Source organism: Octodon degus, unplaced genomic scaffold, assembly GCF_000260255.1.
Source record: "Octodon degus isolate 3935 unplaced genomic scaffold, OctDeg1.0 scaffold00014, whole genome shotgun sequence".
In the NCBI taxonomy this organism is placed as follows: domain Eukaryota; kingdom Metazoa; phylum Chordata; class Mammalia; order Rodentia; family Octodontidae; genus Octodon; species Octodon degus.
In genome coordinates, this window is record NW_004524590.1 from 26,094,400 (window position 1) to 26,100,485 (window position 6,086).

The window sequence follows — 6,086 nt, forward strand, 5'->3', positions numbered from 1 at the left end:
TTTAATGTATTTGGTACAGGGTCTCACTTTGCCACTAGGACTCATAGTGATCTTCCTGTTTCAGCCTCCGCTCCCCCCCCCACTGGGCTTAAAGGTGTGCACCCCCACACCCAGACACTCAGTGGTTGTGTCAGCAGGCAGGGGTGTGGGATCAGCACAACATGTGGTACTTCAGATCAAACCCTGGTCCCTGAGCTTGCCGAAGGAGATGATTAGTCCACTGAGCTAGCTCACTGGCTCTTGTATCTCATTTCTGAATGAATCAGATCCAATAATGATCATTTCAATTATTTCTGTTCTTAAATGTTATTTTAAGGTTCAAAATTTATGGTAATTGCAATATTCTTCATTTAAGATAATGTACTGTAATTATAATAAAGACACTTCAGAGACCAAAAATAATAAATAAGTCATACCTAAATGCTCATGTGTATATAACATGTAAATTGATAACATTTTGTTCTTAAGAGGTCATTCAAATTGCTAACTATTGTAATGGAAGTTGAACATTCATAAATGTATGCAGAATAATGAATAAAAGACCAAAGGGCAGTGTATTTAGAAAGGGAGAGTAATCTGTAAATACAAAAGTAAATCAGTTATTACTCTGCTTAAGTATTATTTAATGCTTTAAATTATATGTTTTATAGTTGGAGCTGGCTTTATAATGTTTTCTTCAGTTTGATTTCTCATTTGGGCAAGAAAATATTCTGTACTGATCAATTAATTCTTCCACTAGGTTGCAAGAGATTTTAACAAAGGGCAATGTAGTAGGTAACGTTTCTTAAGCATGTCATATATTGAAAAGTAACTCGGGATTACGGTCACTAAAATATGGGTCCCTGTAGCCTCTTGCAGTAGTTTTTAGGTGTAAAGTCCTGGTTTACTTCCCAGAGAGACAACACTACTAAGATTTCCTGTGCCTGTGAAGAGTGTTTTTATACTGGAGCTGACTCAAATTCATGTATATCATTGCCAAGTTCATGTGGTTTCCAAGATCTTGTTATTAAGAAAGGGCTGGAAAGGGTAGAGGGAGAGAGAGTGGGAGGGAAGAGGGGGAGAAGGAGAGAAAGAGAGAGACAGAGAGAGAGACAGAGAGACAGAGAGAGAGACAGAGAGAGAGAGACAGAGAGAGACAGAGAGACAGAGAGAGAGATAGAGACAGACAGAGAGAGAGAGAGACAGAGACACAGAGACCCATGACAGAGGCACAGAGACAGAAGAGAAGAAAGGAACAGGTTTGAGAACACATAGTCTTTCAGGAATGTCCACAGGCCCTCGGTCCAGCCAGACCCTCCTCCTAACAGCAAGGCAGCCCTAGCAGCCACATAATTCACTCACTCCCCAAACACAGGAAGCTTTGGGGACCATTTTAGATTCCAGCTCTAGCAGTGGTTCAGTATTTATACCATGTAAGTTTTCCTCTTTGTGCTCTGTTAACTTGGTACACTATTGCTGACAAAGAACTGTAAGATACAAGTATTTAGATTAAAATGAGGTGTAAATTGACCTCTTTATATATTTTTCCTCCTTTTTGCTGAGGCTTTTATCTTCAAAATGAAAGGCACTCTGCAATTTATTAATAATAAGCTGGTTTCCTTTTGTCCTCCACTGGACTATTTTCTCCTTACATTTATAGCCTTCCTGAACCTCCTTCTTGAATTCTAATAATATAAGTACTTTTCATCTAAACAAGCTGTTTTTAAAATGCCAGAGTGCAAATGCATTTATTCGAGAAGTACTTAGGTACTTTAGATTGTGAATAATAACAATACATTTATGTACTTTGTATATCTGCGTACCCCTAGGAACTATTTATTGGGCTTTGTCAAGCCACCACTACAATCTAAGTATTGAGAGGATAAAACTTAGGAAGCTCTTAAAACTTAAGTATTTAATGGACTTGATTTAATCTTTTAGGCTCAGTAGGGCACAAGATAAGTGCCTGTGATGGTCAAAGTCGCCATCATAACAGCGATGTCCCTTTCATTCCTCACTGGGGAGCTGGTATGAGATTAGTCTTTGTAAAAGGATTTTAATCCTTTATTCATTGTTCTCTAGAAAGCACTTGCCTGATAATAGGGTATGATCTGACAGTAGGATGTTCCACTTCCCAGTTTTAGCAATCTCTTTATTCCTCCACCTACTACCCTCTTTCATTCAGTGTGACATCTTCTTCTCCAACCTCTGAGCACTTTAGTTTTGTCACGTTGTGTTCTCCTGAGGGAACTCAGAGTGCTGCTAAAGGTCCCATTTCAGCATCTTTGTTTCCCCAGCCAAGGTTGGAACTAAAGTAATTGAACACAATCTCCTGAGTGGATCACAGCTGCACCTTTTGCTCCTTGGAATGTACTGAAATTGACCACGACTTTTCTGGTGTAGCCAGGCTGCTCAGCCAGGAGAAGTAGGTGCTGAAGGCGATCCTAAGGATTTGCATTGCATTCATTTTTATTAGCTGAATCATAGTATCTTAGAATAAAATAAAACATCCATCCCATCTGGCGCATCCCCTGTCATGATTACTTTTGCAAAACCTAACAGGGATGTTCAAATTCCTCCTTAAGATTTTGGAGCTCACTACTATCTATAAAGAAAAATATCTTCATTGTAAATATTTGGACAATTGCAATTATATAAAGATCTTTTCATCTTGAACACGAATCTCATGAATTAGATTTCTCATTTCAGTATTGATTCAGTTTACAAAACAATTTTAATGCCTTTGTAAGGCATGACTTAAAAAACTATCCTCACATAACATTTATCTAATTGATGCATTTATATACAGTGCTTTAAGAGTAAGAACAATTTGCCCTACAAATTAAATATCTATCTATAATCTAATAGTAATTCACTTGCATACTGTGAGACAGAGAGAAATTCCATATTAGCAAACAGAAAAGGAATAAATCCTGAATTTAGAAAAAACCCTGTAAGATTTTAAAGAAATTACTGCAAATGAAATTAATAATATTCTCTTGTTATTTTTAAACTTAGCTAGTTCCTGCAGCTTTTATAACTTACACGAATGAGAGCAGACACAAAGATTATTACAACCCAGAGTTTTGGTTCCATTTCATTTAAAATAAGTACCATGATGTTGAATTTTAACAGCTTCCTAAGGGTGAAGTATTCTTTCTGTTGGTAATCACTTCAAAATGTTATTTATTTAGTCCCTGAAAGTACTTTCTTGCAGCAACTACATTTTCTTTTGAAATCTTATTTGTTCACACTCCCCACATGACTCTGCTTATGAAATCTGATCTGATCTCACCGGAAAGTAATCTTGCAAGGAGCTGTTGGCTTTATGGGAATAACAATATTATCATAGAATGTTATAGGGCATAAGGTATAATTTTAAGGGGTATAATTTTTCTGTATAATTATTTTATAAAAATGAATTATGAGCTAGCTCACATATCTTAAAACACTCACATCCTGGTTAAACCAAATGAAATCTTGAAATGAAGAGGTCAACTACTGTTAAACTTTCAATCTTTTCACAAATTTACTCAGATTTGTTTGCACTGTGTTTTTGTTTCCCTTCTATTTCTACTGCAAATTTAATCCCATTCTTGTAGAAAAATATGAATGGTCACACCACTAGTAGGAGCTTTTGAATTAAGCAGATCAAAACTCAAATCTCAGAGGAACCTTTTTCCCACTCTTGTCTGTCTTTTAGAAGTCTGTAACTCAGAAATGAATGGAAATGAGATGAAATCATCTGGGCAGCTATCAGCACCAGTCACCAAATATTTTCAATCTCTACACCAGGTAGGATTGCATTTCCTGTTACTTCATGCTTTTAGGTGGGGACAGATGATCATTTTTGGCAATAACACGTAAGTAGATGTCATTTGGATCATTTCCAGCATAAGTCTTTAAATGTCTGTGAGACTCCACGGAACAGCCACACCCTTTTCAAAGTTAGCGTAGAATGGGATCACTGTGGGCTGTTGTCCAGAGGAGAAGAGCCCTGCGCCACAGCTTCTCCACTGTACCTAAAAGAGACTTTATGAGAAGAACTAGCCTGTTAATACAAGGTGTCATTAGATTTGAGAGGTCTTTCTTTTTGAAATAAAATGTAACCTCTTGTTTCAAAAATGTATAATTTTCAATTATTTTTGGTGATAATGAAGATTGAACTTAATATTAAAAAATCCTCTGATATATGTCCAGGTCTTTTTAATTTATTGTTGTTTTATTTTGAGACAAGATTTTTCCTAATTTGCCCAGGTTGGGTTTGAGTTTTTGCTCATCCTGCCTCAGCTCCCTTGAGTGCCCGATCATGCATTGTTTTTCTTTTACATACAATAGAAAACAAATATTTGTAGGTCCACCACTAACTAAAGTATATTGAACCTACTGGACCTTTAAATCTGTCAGCATTAAGCAACATTAAATAAGGTCATACACAATTCACTTAATAGGTTACCAGTGTGTTTATTTCCATGTTACCTTAATAAAGTTTTTGAAGCCCTCTAGCAAATCACTTTGAGTCAAATTCAGCTACCTTCCCTTGGGCCAGGCTGACAACCAATCAGCTGAAAAGAATTGTAGCATATATTCTGGAGAAATGCTCACACATTTCTAATTGCTCATTCACTCACAAGTCCATATTTCAGTATTTACCAAAGATTTAGCTTAATGCTGTCATAGTCTTGCCAATTGCAATCCATCTGCTTTGGTTCCCTCTGCCTGCCACAACAAAGGACCACACATTGTGTGATTTAAAAATCACACAGGAAAAATTTGTCATTTCACCATTCTGGAGACTTTAATTTCAAGGTGGCCCCAAATTTAGTTTCTACGAATGACTTGCGCGTATGGCTCTTCCGGCTTCTGATATTTTTTTGGTAATCTTTGATCTTCCTTTGTTCGTAGATCAACCACGCTAGTCTTTGCTGCCTATTTCATAGTGTATTTCCTGTAATATCCCTTAAAAAATCTTTCAGAGCTTTTTATAGTAATTATATGGAGAAAGAAACAGTAATGAGACAGTTTCAAACAGGTTAGTAGGAGAGTTACAATAGTTAATACATTGTATATTATTGTTTTTATAGTAGTTATTCATAGTACAAGATGCAGATATGATATCTTGTGTAAATATTATTAGACCAGAACTTTCTTCTCATTGAGCTAAGAGAAAATAGCTGTGTATCTATCATAACTCTTTTGTATATACATATATATATATATATATATATATATATATATTTACTACAAATGGTCATTCATTTATATCCTCATTTTTTGTTTAATTTTGTCAGAGATGGGTGTTCCATTGTCTTTCAAATATTGTAAAGGTACATGAATTCATCAAAGTTTTCCAATATAGTCCAGTAGTCCATAGCAGTAGTGGGTTATTCACATGACTGACAGTGTCAGAAGTTGTTGACTTGAGCCTTTTACAGTTGAGCATGTTAATATGGCTTTATTTTTTATACCTCATCTTTATACTTTTCTGCTGGATGGTTAACACCAAGATTAAGCAAGACCTGTATAACAAAAAATGTAACTTTTTTATCTGACAAGTTCAGTTAAATCTCCTCAGGATTTACCCTGAAACCCTATACAGCAGTTTATAGATCTTTTGTCAGTGTCAGCCATGTGGATGAGTCATGGCCATTGCTTGACCAATTTGTTCTCTGTGAAAGTCCTGTGATATGTCTTAATATTACCTTCTCTCTGTTATTTGTCCAAATCTCCACTCCCTCTGTGAGGTATCAAACATAAAACCTTATTTATACAAACCAAAAATTCTACCAGTATTCCCAATCCTCAATGTTTCCCTGTTTAAAGACATCAATGATATTTGCTTAAGAGCTGTTCTAATATCTTCAGTTATAAATGTAATAATATATGTAAAGACCCTATTTCTATGATCATATTCAAAATTAATAACAATTATGACCTCAATTTATTTTTTTCAGAAATGAGTGATTTAACCTTTTGTGCTTGAATAAATTTATATCTATTGGGCTGGAGAGATGGCTCAGTGGTCTGGGGCACCTACTTGGAACAAGCTTAGCAAAAGCATCAGGGACTGCGGTTCAATCCCCCAGCACCACATGCCAGCCAGCCCT